We start from the raw sequence: 17,006 nt of genomic DNA on the forward strand, positions 1-17,006 counted from the left end.
CTTGCATGTAGAATTATGTGAAACTCAGATAGGAGAGGTGGGATACAGTGAAGCAACATGATGTACCTCCCTATATCAATCCGGACAACATCAGAGTTTGATCAGTATATCTGCACTATAATGTGAATGTCATTAAAAAGGAAAATATTAAATACTGAGGGGATTTGATCCACCAGCTCTGTCCACTTTCCCTGGAAACTAAAAATACATGTATATATTATGATGAAACAGGAAAGAAGAATGGCAATTGTAAAATGGTTAAAAGGAAAATTAGAGTAAATTTCTTGTAAGACTTAACAATGGATAGCAATGGAAGACAGAAAAGAGAAGAGTGCAGGCAGAGTGAAGTCTGCAAAAATGTGCCTTCATACCTTTAGAGGGAGTTTCAACATATACTCCAATAAGGCAGGAATCATACTTTTTTCAGTCACAGGACTTCCAAATATGGATCTTATACCTTCAAGACGAGCCTCTAAAACCATCCCACAAACCTATATTTGCATTTAGTATGAAAGAATAAAGTAAAACAAAATAAAAATAAATAAATAAAATGCAGACTCCATGTCCTACTTATTGTTTTTAAAATAATAATTTCATGTTTTATACACACAAAATACATGGAAAGACTGCCTCACAAAATAATCCTGCCCACCTAAGGTAGTCCCTAGATATAAAATTTGTTATTAAATGAAAAAAAAAGTAATAAAAATTAAAATACAATACTCACCACAACTAGCCAGTCAGAAATTGGCATTCCTAACCAAATTTACTCAATTCTAAGTATGTGAACTAAGATTAAATAAAATAAAAACTTAACTTTGAGTAGTTAAACCAATCCACCATTTAAATGAGCTACTGGTAACTCAGGCGAATGTAAAATATCCCATAATACTTATTGAAAAGAGTAGAGGAAGTTCCCCAATATCCTGGCCAAATGTCTCCTAGTAGTATAAATACTACCTCAAGTCTCCCCTCAAAAGATGTTACTAGCCTAGTGGGACTAACCTGGTCAACAAAGGATAAATAAAATAAATACAATAATACTAACAAAGCCTGTTAAATCTTTATTACCTTAATAATATACATTAAAATAGTTGACACTACAAAACATACCTTAGAACTAGTGTAGGAAACCACCAGCAAGGCACCCCATTTGTAAAAACCCATAGAAACTACCTAAAACCCTGTATATGTAACAACTTCTGCAATTGCAACTGCTTATTGAAAGCAATGGCAAGCAGTAATTCAAACCTTAAAAGTGAAAAAAAAAAGATAGACTATGTGGAGATCTGGTTTCTGGTTTGAATAAAAAACACAATATTTTATCCTGCAGGATTACATAATTTAGTTCAGGATTCATGGCTTTGTCATGCATCCTAACATCTGTTCTCTAAATTTGCAGTGCAAGATTCTTCATTTATTGCACAATGCATTTGAGATTTATTTATGTATCCTAAAAATAAGCATTAATAAAAGCCTATGATAAAAAACAGCATTTACCTGAGCTGGAGTACAAGATATTACATCAGCGCTCTACCCATGTCATCAAGCATTTATCACCATTATGCTTGTACCATCAGTAACTCAGCCTCGTTCCCACAAATGCAGAGGAAATTGGAACTGCACTTACTTCTCCCTGGTGCTAATGTAACCCGAAATTATTGCAATGATGGTGTAAATTATAGTAATCTGAAAATCCCCCTTTTATATAGCTGGCTATAGAAGGATTATTTGGCTGCCCATAAGAAAAGAATGAAAGTAAGAAAGAAAAAGAAAAGACTTAATTATTAATATTAATAACTTCTAATATTTGTGGTTAAGCCTTTCTTGTGGAAACAGTTCAAACAAGATGGAATTGCACATCTCCATACAAGGAGTGTGTGATCAGAAGTCCCTGTTGGTAAAGCATGTTCTATAATTATACAAACCTGATACCAGTTCTCTCTTACGACAGACAGGTTATTCTCTGACCAGCTGGGTGGCACAACCTGGTCCCTTGTGGGAAAAATGTGGACTCTACTCATAGTTGTGAATGATGTTAAACAAAAGAAGTAAACAGACAAGCCTAAACACAATCATATTTGACAAGAAAAAAGGGAAAAATTAAGAATTAAATTTTGAGCAGATAAGAACTGCTTTGCCTGTCAGATGGTCTTCCTTGTCCCATCTGTGATGTGAATCCTTAAAACCTCTTTCTAGCAACTCTTCTTGACCATTTTTTGATATACCTCTTTGTGTTTATCATGTATGCATGAAATTTACCCCGTTGTTGTATTTGATTATCATATATCTTTTGCTGAGAATGCATCAGAAACAAAATTAGATCATTAAACTGAAGCATTGATAAACCCACTATGCAAGATCTCAAGTGACTTAACTTATATCTTCATATTCACCAGGTACTAATTTGTGCTTTCACAAAAAAGTTGTATTTAGACACTGGAAAGTGTAAAGACCTAAGCAGAAATACCTTGCAAAATGTGTAATCTGAGCAGATATTAACACAATGGGCCCAATCCCAAAAGATTTGTTTTCAGTGCAAGTGACTACTTACATTGAGACCAGGCTAAGAACAGGTCTTTTGGAATCTGATCCATGTAGCAAACCTTTCTATAGATACACCTTACTCAGAAGTAGGTCACGTAACTGAGAGCAGGTCTTTTGGTATCTGATTCTTGTGTCAAGCCTGTTTATAGATAGGTCTTAACACCAAAGTAAGTCACTTACCTGAGAGCAGGTCTTTTGGAATCTGAGCCAAGTAGGAAGCTTGTTTATAGACAGACCTTACACCAAAGTAAGTCACTTAACTGAGAGCAGGTCTTTTGGAATCTGATTCATGTAGCAAGCCTGCTTATAAATAGACCTTACACCGAAGTAAGTCACTTAACTGAGAGCAGGTCTTTTGGAATATGATCCATGTAGGAAGCTTGTTTATAGATAGGCTTTACACCGAAGTAAGTCACTTAACTGACAGCAGGTAGGGTTACCACCTGTCCCACTTTGCGATGAACAGTCCCTCTTTGGGTGGTTGTGTCCTGACCAAATATATTAAATGTGGCAAATGTCCTGAGATTGTAGGACATAATTATGTCCCATATGTAAAGTAATAGTTGCATACAATAGTTCTTTCTGTATCTAAAATACCTACATGTTACAAGAAACAGGATAAGCAAGTAAACTGCTACAAGAATAAGCTTATATTTTGGCAAGAAAGGAAAGTTCTATCCCTTGTACTGACCGTGGGTTTGTGTCGGCCTGTAAAATCTGATGTGTGTCCCGAAAATGTCCCACTATTGCCAAATGAAAAGGTGGCAATCCTAACAGCAGGTCTTTTGGAATCTTGCCCAATGTGTTGCCCCCCCCCCCCCAATAAAAATATGGAAGAATATAGAGGAGCCATTGTAGTCTAAAGGCCATGCAAGCACTTTCAGGAGTTAATTCAGTCCTGTGTTCCTGGTTCTATCAGTAAGAAGGGGCAACAACTATACTTACAGCAGAAAAAAGGTGTATATCAGGGGAACCTGACAAATATCCGACAGTGAATTATTCAACGGGCAATAACATGAAGGAATATTGCTGAAAGCAACTTATAGAATCATTTACTTCACATTTTTCCTCACTGTTGTACTGACCTCCCTGCAAAAAAAGTTTATTTTGAGATTCAGTTTGGCTTTTGAAGATGCTTCTTCATGATATTAACCACCACATAAAATTAATTCAATCAATCATCATTAATTCTATATCACTTAGCTGTTTACAATTCAGGTAGCAGATTCTAATGAGCAGAAAGACTCATGGGCTTTTTATTAGAGCTTTTTTCAGATGGCTTGTAATGAAATGAATTACTCTGGTGACAAAACAGAAAAGGTAAATAGGAATATTACAGCTTTGATCAATGTACATTCACTCTGATAAAGCTCTGCCTCCTAAAACAAAAGCAAGCACTTACTGAAGTTACATATTTATCAAATTCTCTCATTGTAAAAAACAGACATACTGCTTGCATAAGCCAATTACATTACCTCATATGGAAATTTTCAGGTTATAAGAACTAAATAATATACTCATTTCAGATGTGCAAAAATAATAATCTCAAATGACAATACATAAGAAAATGAAAGTGAAGGGTTACTCTGACATTAGAATATTAAAAATTGTTTTCCATCATCTTTGAGGCATGGCCTACTGTAGTATAGAAATGCAGTAATTTAACCTCATTTTCTAAACCATATTATGGCCCTTCCTGTGATACAAAGTTGCTCTCCACTATTAATAACATTCATCTGAACTTAGAATTTCTTGTCATTGTGTGTCTTGTTCAATTACATTAAGCTTTTATTCAATAAAGAGAGATAACAGAAAATGTACTTTCATAATCTTAGGAACAGATAAACTAGTATATCAGATAAATTCTTCTGAAACCTGTAGTGAAACAGCACATGGTTACCATTAATAAATGAACTACAAAATAATAAGTTTGATTTAACATTTGATTTGTTTAAAGCAAAGGAGTACTGTTTAAAGTAGCTCTCCTCATCCCTCTTCTCCCCTCATCTTCATTTCTGTCTCACTGTCTCTCCCTATTAAACCAGAATGACTTCCAAAAATCTTTGCAGGGATAGATAAATCTGTTCTTAGGTAATCAAAACTACAGCAGCAAGAAAGAAGGGAATGGTTCCGTACAGTCTTTATGAGACCGCTAGAAACTCCCTTATTCATATATAGCTAGCTTCACAGAAGGGGAAACCTACTAGATTTTGCAACAAACTGAGCAGCATTTACAAGACCCTTTAGCACACCCACGGACTATAAAGTCTACCATGCAGGCCACAAGGAAGACCAGCTGGATTAAGCATAGACTTAGGAAAGTAGGTGCAATATAGTGACGTATTTACTTGTTAATCCTGCTGAAGAATTGTTTTGTAACCAGTGAGATTAAAGTGCAGAAATGAAGCACCTGCTTTGGATAATGGCATTCTCTTTTAGAAAAGTCACATATGATGACCAGAGAAAGACGTGATTTTACTAGCAGATACATTGGAACAATCAGGCACCTACTTTCTGGTCTTTGTGTGTAAAACACAGATATGAGTGGATATCCCCCCTCATTCAAGTCAGGGAAAATGCAAGAGATGAGCTGGATGGTAGGTCTGGGAGTGAGAAGGAAAGTAAACCGTTTGCTATATATGCAAAGCAAGGAGGCGGAGAAGCAGGCCATGATAATGGTGCCACCTTCAGTGCCTGGCTGAAAGCATTGTATAGGGAATATTTTGATTATATCATTAGACTGAACCCCACTTTTAAAAATAATGTCCTTTGCAAAGTAACTGACCGCCATCCATTTAGAAGAAGAGCAGAAACCCTATTTTTTTAACTTTATGTCAATATTACAATTATCAAAGTGGTTGCAGCTGCACAGGGGAATACAAATGTGTCCCTTCAGAAAAATAGTACACAGAGCCAAAAGGAGGATAAAGCAGTGAGGGGAGAACTAGATAAAACCAGCAATGTCAATAAATCTAGGAAAGGTTGACAGAATGAAGCTCACGGGGAGGGAGCTATGAACATGGGAATGGTATATAACTGGAATCACAGGACATAAGAGAAATATGCAGAGATGCATATCAATGAAAGATGCTTGAGAACAAGACATGTTAGCTACGTTAATTACGGTAAAGGCAGACTTTATCATGACATCCAAAATAATAGCATAATACACTGACCGGCATATCTGGGAGCTGTCTGCAGTATGTTACATAATGTTCTACAGTAGCAGGACATTGTGAAGAGGTAGTATGCTACGTGAAAGAAGTGCTGTATTGTCTGTAGAGCTATGTTAATACTTGAAGGTTAACAAAAGACTAGAAGTTTCTTCATCCAGCTTATAAACATGTTGAGGGTCGTGAAGTGTAGTGAATGTACATGGCTGAGTCACACAGCAGGAGAGGTGAGATATGGCCTGAGGAAGCTATTTGAAGAAACGCAAGTACAAGTAGAGAAGGTTTTGGTTATCAGAAAGCCTCTGCAATCCTTAGGAGGTTCCCCTGATTAAGGATGCCCAAGGATACTTCATTTTTCTTATTTACTAACATGATGAAAAAACAAAATGTCTGCAGTGGTTTCCCAGTAAGTTAATTTCAATAACTATTAATGCAATCAAATGAAGAGCCAGTCTTAGGCAAAAGGATTAACCACTGTCCATTTGTGATTCATGTACATGTCTTTGCGCACTGAAAAACAAATTCATACTGTAAATATCAAGGGAAAAATCAAACTTGGAATGACAGCCAAGCTGTCCTTCAGCATTTCAAACATTCTGCTTCTCTGATTCTCAGCACCATCATGAGCCCCCCAAATATATAAACCCTATTGATAGCCACTGACCTACTTAACATGATTGGGTATCAACACTTATCCTATTATGGGCCACAGGTAACTAATCCTGGTGGTCCACTGACTTCTTTAATCTTGCTGTGGACTCCAATATCTGCTGCTAGTAATACTTCTGAACCTCCAGGTTTGTTTCACTTGATAGAGGTCTCATATACTGTTAATTTTGATGAGGGTCCTGTAATCTTGTTAATTCTTTTGGATTGCCATGTCAAGTCTATTACCTGTGCTTAAGAGTGTTTTGCATCATCTGCTCTTGGGGGGGGACCTTTGAGTTTACTAGTGTCTAGGTCTCCATACTCCATTATTTCTAGTGAGTCCCTCAAATCCTGTTCATATTTTCAGGGCCTAATGCTCTAAGATTCCATTGGGGGCTCAGTTCCATTATGTATTCAGTGACTCACACACAGTATAAAATCAGGGCTGAGTACAGAGGAGGTACTGATTAAGGTGGACCAGCATCTGATGGAGATAAAGTGCAGGTAAAGTGCTGCAGGTATGACAGGAAGGAGGATCATTACTCCTTTTCCTTTTGGCTCATTTCCCAGGTAGCCAGTTGTGAAACCCAGTGCAGACAAGAAGGTATTATTCTTGGGACTTATTAGTACATATATCATTCAAGATGATATATGGGTAACCCATTTGGACAAAAATGATGACCACATAGTGCGTGAGCCTAAAATTCAGCAGGGTACATTTTAAATAAATGATGCTGCAGAGATAAGAAATAAATTAAATCTGCTTATGATTTTATGTTAATATCTGAGGTTTTAGAAGAGCCACAGGAGTCAGTATAATTAACTTGGAGATGGGTAATTGTGCAGCTTAAGGACAGTTATTCTCGACCAGGTGTGTATGTTTAGAGAAGTAAAATGACTGTGTAGACTTTCCATTACTAGCATGGCTTTTTAAGTAAGACAAATGGATATCAGTAAAACATTGCACATCCCTCTTCTGTTACAGGGCAGAAAAATGACAACCGTGTATGACTATGCCATCCTACTGTGATTGTTTATGCAAGAGTCACCAGCATCTATCAGCAATGTCCATCTGTCACCAGAAGTAGTAGAAGCAGCTCTGGTATGAGTGGGTTAAGCCACAGCACTTTGGTAAACTGTGGAGACCTAAAGTAGAGAAAAAGGGAAGCTCATTATAAACTCTGAACTGAGCCTAACAAAAATGGAATGATGCAAACAAAAGAAGGGTGGTTGCCCCGATAAAAACATACAAACCTGCGTAATAAGAGGCACAATGAGAAAGGATCTAAGATGGAATAATTAATACAGTGGCAAACTGTTTATAGGTTCATAGGTTAGTACTAGGCTAAATGTCCTTGCAGGGCATTTTAAGCCTAGCCAATTATCCTATTAGTTGCTTAAAATTAACCTATCCTATTGGCATGTAGATTCACCATCCCATTTTCAACATCCAGATTTATATACTACTCTTGTGAAAATTAGTAGATCAAAGCAAAAATATGTGTTGGGAACACCATGCACTGGGATAAAGCATTTAGGAGAGCTGCCTTTATACATATTTGGAGGGAGTCATGCATTAGGATAAAGAATTTAAGAGCTGTATGGAGGGGAGTCCTCGGATAAATTTCCTATTTCCCATCCATTTATCCGAGTCACACTTGAATTTGGTCTGGAATGAGCTTTGTTCTATGTTTATGGGGAGTCTACTCCAGAGCAGTGGTATCCTCTGCGAGATATACATGTCCCTCCAAGCCATTCTGTTAATGTTGCAAAAAATGTTTAGATCGCTGGATTAAGCATTTTTGACATCATTTGACTTGCAAATGTGAAGTAAGTCCATCAGTAATGGATCAGAGAATGTCTTGTATGCTAGACATAGGTCACCTCTTAGCAGTCTGTAACAGACTGAATATAGTGATAGGGCTTTGAGGCAGTCAACATGTGACATATTGTTCTGGCCTTGTATCCTTTTTGTATTTCTTCAGGAGTTTCCATGGTTGCATGTGCCCAGACAGATACATGTCAAAAGGGGCATTATACTCAATGACTGGCCTAAAGAGGACTGTGTAAAGCGGGACAATGACATCCCTGGACCTATAAAGAATCCCTTTGTTTATGAGCTGTACACTATAGAAGGACTTCCTTACCATAGTGGACACATGCTGGTCAAAAGTTAGGTCACTATCCACTAAAATACCAAACTACTGTGTCAACACTTAATGAGAGTGTTGTTAATGTGGTAATTCCCAAGGGGAGTTGACTTTTAAAAGGAGATGATAATGCATTTTTTGGCATTTAGCTTTAGTCCATAAGTTTGGCACCAGTTAGTTGCTTGGGGCAAGCTTTCCTGTAGGATGGCTGAGTCTTATGGGGGTTTGATCACTGCTCCTAGTTTACTGTCATCTTCCAACTTAGTTAGCTAGACCCCTTGCTATTGGCATTTATTTCTGAAAAGTAGATGCAGAACAGAAGAGGTCCCAGCAGAAACCCTGGGGGACTACACTGGTGACTTTGGGTTTTTTTTGTGGAGGCAGCTTCCCCTTTTTTTGATCTCCTGTGGCCTATCTGTGAACCAATTGGCAAGGTTTATTTCTATTTTATCAATCTTTTCTATTATACCTGTGTGGGAGATTCTGTCACAAGCCTTGGTCAGGTAGGTGGTGTGGGCTATTTTACCTTCGTCCTTTTCATTTGCAGACCTTTTCAAAAAAAAGTCCACTAGAATGAGTAAATATGATCTGCATTTCACAAATCCAGACTGATATGGGTCCAGTGTTTGAAGGTTACTTATGTCCTTATTGATTAATTCCGTGATAATTCTTTCCATGACTTTGCTTATGAGGCTAGTCAGACTTATGGGTCTGTAACTGCCTGGGTCCATGGAAGGTCCTCCCTAATGAAAGGGAATCACTGCTGCTATTTTCCATTGACTTGATACAAACCCCATATGGAGGCTAAGGTTAAATAACATTGTTAAGGTTGTGGTTAAATCGTGCTTCATGCTATTCAAGATGCATCCTGGGATACTGACACAGTATTTTTTTGCATTTGATAGTGTTTTCAGGTCTTGATCTTATGTGATTACTGGTGGCGAGTCATTTTAAGATATTTCATGTTAAGATAGACAGGGAGTAGAAAGGGGTAACATTTGAGCTGAATTTGTTGGCCAATAGGTTAGTTATATCTTCAGCTTCAGTATAGGTAATGTTGTTTGCAATCAGCTCAGTACATTGCTGCTTTATGCTACTGAGATTATGGACATAACCAAGAAAGGCCATGTGACTGTCCTTTTCTTGGATGGCTATTTTCTCCTTGAACTTGGCTTTGGTAAATTTAATTAAGCACCTGAATTGCTTGTTTAATTTAATCATGAGGGCTCTATCATCTATGTATTGCACTTCTTACCTCTAGCCAATAATCAATTCCTTTTATTGTAACGCTTACCGATATTAAAGTTCCACCAGGCTGTTTGCTTTTGTAGTATGCCCTTTGCCTGTTTCTACCAGGTACAGTTGTACCTTTAAAGGTGTTTACAAAATGGTATAATTTAGTGGTGTATGTTCCCATATATTCAGTAGAGTTAACTGGCTTTGATGGGAATTTGAAGTTTGTTGATGTATCACTAAGGAATATGTAGTTTGTCTTGGAGAAATGTTTAAAAGTAACATGGATGGAAGTGGTCCCTGGGCTCGGTTTTATGGCTTTATGATCAGACCTAACAAGTGATGAAGATATGCAAGAGTTGGTGCAAGATGCCACCATATTAGTAAGGGCAAGGTCTAAAATGTTATTCCCCCTAGTGGATACTCTGTGCTTATACACTAGGGATGGTATAGGTTTCCCAGTCTATAGTTAAATAGTTTAGATCACCTAGGAAAATGATATTGGGATTAATAGTGAGTGATTTCACTTCCTTTAGATAGGTGTTGTGGCTTTCTTGTTCATAGCGGGAGTTCTATAGCTAGCTAATATATGATACAGGACTTTTCTGATGGTTATTTGGACATGAAAAAGCTGCAGTGCATCATGTTGCTTAACCAGCTTTGATGTGAGTCTCTTCTGAATGAAGATTGAGACACCTCCACCTTTATCACCTGCAGCGCAGTGACTGATCTAAAAGTGCAGAAGGCATTATTGCCCAGTACTTTCTGCTGTTTTAAACCATATCTCAGTGGCTACACAGATGTCTACTTCCTCCAGGACATGGAGGGCTTGTAGGGAGTGGAATTTCTTGGTTAAGCTCCTATCATTGATCAGTAACATCTTTTGTGGATAATGTCTTTGACAATATATGAAAGCGTAAAGGGGTCTGCAAGGCCATGGAATGTATCATCATGGAACTTATAAACAAAGACATTGGTAATCTCCAAACTCTGGACCCCACCCAGTTCGGGTTTGTAAAAGGCAGATCATGTCTCCTAAACCTGATAGACTTCTTTGAAGCAGTCACCAAAGCCGTAGACAAGGGTAAGGTGGTTCACACAGTCTATCTAGATCTTGCTAAGGCTTTCAACACCATCCTCCACTCTGGAATTATAGATAAACTCACTAAACTAGGTATAAATCCCTATGTCACAAGATGGGTTGCCAAATGGTTCACTGACAGAACCCACACTGTGAAAGTAGCAGACTCCAAATCCGACTTCAGACCAGTGACAAGTGGAGTACCACATGGTTCAGCCCTGGGTCCTCTCCTGTTTGGTATCTGCTTCTCTGATGTACAGGCTAACACAGAAGGTATTTGGCTAATGAAGTTCACAGATGACTGCAAACTAGGACCATAATCGAAACTCCTAATGATGTGGACATCCAAAAGGGCCTGACTGAGACAGCTGCCTGGTGTCAAAGCCATGGCCTCAAGCTCAATGCCAAAAAGTGCATTGTCATCCCCTTTGGTAAAAACTTTGTACCCATGAACTACAACATAGGCGGTAGTATACTTAACACCGAAGGTGTGATAAGAGACCTTGGGACACAGGTGGACAGTAGTCTCTCCTTTGATAATCACATCGCCACAGTAGTCAGGAAATCTTTCTACATGGCACACCTCATCACAAAAGGTTTCTCATCTAGAAAAAAAGAGGTCATTGTTCCCCTCTACTCATCACTCATTAGACCCATTATAGAGTACAATGCCTCTTTTGGTATGTACCTCACAAGACATCTATAACAACTGGAAAGGCCGAAGAAATACCTCACAAAGAGGATTACCGGCCTCAAACAGATGCCCTACGCAGACCGTCTCAAAAAACTCCAGCTTTACTCCGTCGCATATCGCCTACTCAGAGGTGATCTCTGCCTAACATACAAAGCTATGTCAAACCAAGAGCTGTTGGACATGCTCCACTTAAAGAAATCCCAATCACTCCGAGCTACACGCTCTAAGGACCTAAACCTTGTCACCACAAAAAACAGAACATACCAGAGGAATAGATTTCTGTCCCAGAGACTTCCCATACTCTGGAATAAATTACCTATCTATATCAAACAAAGCTCCTCATTAGCACTCTTCAAGAAAAATCTTGATGATTGGATGGGAAATAGGAAATTCACCCCGGGGATCACCTCTGTGGCTCTGCTCGACAGTGGCACAGGAAAATAATTTCCTTGGGTAGCAAAAGCCAGGGTACCTTTTTGGCTAGGCTTGTATAGGCCCTAGGGCTGATAGCCTAGTACCTAACTATGAACCTATGAACCTATGACAGGTGCAGGTCATCCCTGGCAAAGCAGTGTAGTCTGTCAATCATGTCTTCCCAGGCTGACAAATATTGGACCCTCTTCAAATGACACTAAAATGTAAATCAATTATTAAAGTAAATTAGTTTTTGCACATGTTGTGGCATCTGGCATCATCCTTAGAGTAGGTAGAATGTGTGCTAATTGCTAGGTTCATACTTGCTTGGGACATATAATATGTGAGCTCCATAACATCTCTTTTCATATAGTCCAAGGAGGTACATCTCAAGTCATTGACACGTACCTGTACTATGATAGAGTCATTCTGGCATGGTGGAACTACAGAAACAAACTCTAGTGTTGCTCATGGTGGCCATGACAAAGGTGCTAAGGTAAAAGAAAGTCTACTTTATTAAAGAAAAAGAAAGCATAATGGTGGCCAGATGGTGGGAAGGAAACAAAGAAGGAATACCTAATTACAAAACTGGAAATGAAGAGGAATAAATGAGGACGGCAAAAAAAAAAAGACAGAATGAGACAGTTGACAAGATGTCAGATTCATAAAGCAACAGCAAGGCAGCAGCAGTTCTAAACACAGAGCAAGAAGCAAAATAGTTGTGGGCAATGCAGAGATGTATGTTGTTTGTAAACTACAATGCATCCCATTACTGTACCACTGTCCCACTGTCTAGAGCAAGTCAATGGAGGCAGAAGCAATTCACCCCACTAGTGAGGTTCTGCCATGATTCAGGCTAGAAGAGCATATTAGGTGACACAGTTGGCAATTAAGTTAAAGACAGACTTAAGGTCCAGGCATTCATGTGGTCAGCACAACATGGGTTAGTGTGGTAGAAGGAAGTGTCCTGCCATTGACTATGTGGTATGGTATTTGCCATCCTCATCCCATCTAGTACACAACTGCTTATAGGTAAATACTAGGCTAGCTGCCCATGTGGACCATTTTAAGTCGAGCTAATTTCCCATGGTGGGGATCAAACCTTGTACCTCTTGTCTGTGAGGTAAACACCTTAACTATTATTCCAACCCCCAACTCCAGCTGCACTGGTTTTGCTAGGGCTGCATGGCTGTGCATACTGTTTATAGAGAACAGTGAAATTATGTCATAATGAGCTGCAAAATATAACATCAAGATTTGTAGAAGATTTGCTTTACACAACTGATCATTTTTACAAAAAAAAATTTCCTTGTCTTGGTTTTATGACATGCGATGCAGTTTTCGAAGTGATCTGTTTTGTAATCCTTATGTCCACATTTATCACAGAACAATGAAGGGGCGAGGCATTGATGGCATGTTTAATTTTACTTATTGGATTATGTATTTATTTATTTATTGTTCTAAAATCCTAGTACCAAGTAATCATAAATGTCTTGAAATCAGCATTTTTTCATTGGTGTATTGGAAACATGAGTAGTTTCCGAAAATTAAATATCTGGCAATTGGTTAACTAATTTCATGGTCAATTGCCCAGAGATTTTACACAAGAAAAAACATGCATCCCACATAAGGTGCTTTTTTAATGACTGCCATTTTAACACAAATGGACAACAGGGCACACAATGTGTACCTTCAGTGTTTCTCAGAGAACCTGTCCATCACAGTACAACTATTCAGCTCTTACTCAGATGTGCTGTATGATGTTTGACACACAAATTTGTAATTAATAAAGATAAAAGTGCATCAAAACTGCCTTCTCTTTATGGGAAGTGCTTTATCGTGAAGGGTCAATACATCTCAAAAGAGGCCTGTGTGCCCTTCCTCTGCATTGCTTTACACCCAGTACATTTCTAAACACAAAGGTGAATGGTGTCAAACTCATGCTTAAAACAATAAGCAGTGGTTATACTGTGCCAGCAGATGGAAGTGTTCATGCAGTTCTTAGTGTACCTGGAAGAAGTTACCAACTTTACCACTTAACTAAACTCTGAATCAACTGCAGTAGATAGCTGAGCACCCCAGGGGACTACAGTATTAAACAGCCATGTTTGGAAACTTGGTATTCGTGTGAAATGGGGCAGTTTGCCATCCATTCACTATCCAGCATACTTCATAGTCACTGAACAGACTGAAGATTCGTGGTGCCACAATATATTTTACAAAAAGGTTTGTAGCTCTTAATACAGCCTTTGGGTCTATTAATTTTCCATTTTCACCTTTAATGTTACTCTCTGGGGCATTCACTATATTCACCTTGGCAGATCAGACACTCCGACAGTCAACAAATGAAAATATTCTTTCTGGCAGTCAGTACAGAGGATCAAAGTTTAAACTGTTAATGAGATGTTTCTTTACATGCATGTTTGATTCCCTTAGCCACCATTTGACTACTGCCTGACTCTGAGCAAGTCACTTAACCAGACCAGACAGTGTACTGAGGTTGTTGAAAAATTAGGCTGGGCTCCTTAATGACTTCCTGGAGTTACACCTAGTGGCTAATTTTACAAGCCTCTTAAGATAAGTGTACTGTGAGGGTGGCATTTGATACTTACAGAGTTTGGCATAGCGCTGCGGGGGGGGGGATACCATTTAATATATTTATATACTGAAGATCAGACTATTATAGGGATGATTTTATATTTACTGGTTTATATGCTGGAGAAGTAACTGCTATGAGAAAGCTGCATTACTGCAAGGAAGCATTTAGTTTATTGTACAGTTTTGCTTGGAATGAGTATACGCTGGATGTAAGGAATTCCTTTAGGTTCATAGGTTCATAGGTTCATACTAGGCTATCTGCCCTAGGGCATTTATAAGCCTAGCCAGAATGTGTTTGGCTTTCGCCACCCATTTTAAATTAATTTTGCTATGCCCTTTTTTGAGGTTAGTATACTGTGCCTCTGTCTAACAGTGACACAGAAGTGATACCCGGGGTAAACCTACGATCTCCCATCCACTCATCAAGATTCCTCTTGACGAGAGTCAATGAGGGACTCTGCCTAACCTGGACTGGGATTTTATTCCAGAGTGAAGGGAGCCTCTGGGTTATGAATCTGTCCCTCCAGCATGTCCTATTTATTTCAGTACTGAGGTTCAAGTCTCGAAGCGTGTAGCTCGATGGGATTTGGATTTTCTGAGGTGCAGCATGTCCATTAATTCCGGGATGGACATGGCTTTATACGTCAGGCACAGATCGCCTCTGAACAGGTGGTATGCCACTGAGTAGAGCTGGAGTTTCTTTAACCAGGCAGCATATGGCATCTGTTTGAGCCCTTTGATCCTCTTGGTGAGGTACTTTGGGGTCTTTCCAGTTGCTGCAGGTGTCTGGTAAGGTACATCTCAAAAGGGGCATTGTACTCAATTATGGGCCTGATGAGAGATGAGTAAAGAGGCACGATGACCTCCCCTGATCTAGATGTGAATCCCTTCATGATTAGGTGGGCTATATAAAATGTTTTTCTAACCACTTTGGCCACGTGGTTGTCAAATGAGAGATTGCTATCAACTTGGGTCCCCAGGTCCCTAATTACTTCTTAGGTACTTAATGGATTACCACCTATGTGGTAATTTGTGGGCACTTTGTTTTTGCCAAAGGGGATGACTATACACTATTACTGTGCCTGGGATGGATATGCAGTAACAGTGTGCACTGCTGTTGCTGCTTATACATACTTTTCACCATTCAGGTTACACTGTATACATTGCCGGCCATAAATGTCCCACATGGGTGTTGGAGGCATCCATTATGACATCAGGGCAGTATTAAATACAATTGCCTATACACAAAATGGCATGTACGTCTGTGGCTCCATGTAGCACAGATATTTTTCATGAATCCCAACCACAGGCATTAGGAAACAAGGTAAAGCTTCTCCTCAGGAATGTTAGTGAAAGCCACAAGCAAGTATGATGCTGAGGATGAAGAAATCCCAGGACAGGCAGCCTAAGTCAAGGAAATAGTAACATTTTGCTTATCCTTTCTACTGTGTCGTAATGAATACCATTATCTCACCTTGTCTTGTTTTCCTTTATGACTGCTGGCCTCTTATAGCGTGTCTTTAAGAACAGATATGTATGTGCTCACTGCTCTCTACTGCATACCAACCTCAACATTCAAACTAATGAGCTCTAAAATGTAATGTTAGCATTCTGTGCAGTAACACAATTCAGCACATAAAAGGCACAGGTAGAGATGTAGGGAGCCAAAACAGTTTAAGTACCATCTAATAGGAAGAAAACGGTGAACAATTACAGGCCATCTGGTGCCACATTGCAGGGCTCATGGTGGTTAAGGGAGTATTTTGAGGCAAATACTGGGGTATCTGGGGTAAATGGGTGGCAGAAAGATTTACAGAGCTGCTTTGAAAGGGTGCATCATGTGATAAAGCTTCTAGTAAGTACTGTTGGAAGAACACTAAGTAAATCTTTGATTTATCAGGTTTGCCAAAAGAAAAACTTCCTATTTAACCATATCAGTGTAAAAAAAACTAATAATACAATAATAATAATAATAATAATAGCAATAATAGATAATGAGTTATAATAATAGGCATACCACCTAACATTGTTTAGTTTACAAATGCAGTATCACAACTTTCACTCCAGCACAATTATATCAGAGATATCATATGGTACCGGGCATTTGATTAGAGTACACTTATACCAGGGCTGGATATATGGTACCATGAATTTCACACAAGTACAGTTATACCAGGGCTGGATATATGGTACCATGCATTTCACACCAGTACAGTTATACCTGGGATGGATATATGGTACCATGCATTTCACACCAGTACAGTTATACCTGGGATGGATATATGGTACCATGCATTTCACACCAGTACAGTTATACCAGGACTGGATATATGGTACCATGCATTTCACTTCAGTACAGTTATACCAGGGATGGATATATGGTACCATGCATTTCACACCAGTACAGTTATACCAGGGCTGGATATATGGTACCATGCATTTCACACCAGTATAGTTATAGCAGGGCT

This window comes from Protopterus annectens, chromosome 13.part0 (assembly GCF_019279795.1).
Source record: "Protopterus annectens isolate FY-2018-M chromosome 13.part0, PAN1.0, whole genome shotgun sequence".
In the NCBI taxonomy this organism is placed as follows: domain Eukaryota; kingdom Metazoa; phylum Chordata; order Ceratodontiformes; family Protopteridae; genus Protopterus; species Protopterus annectens.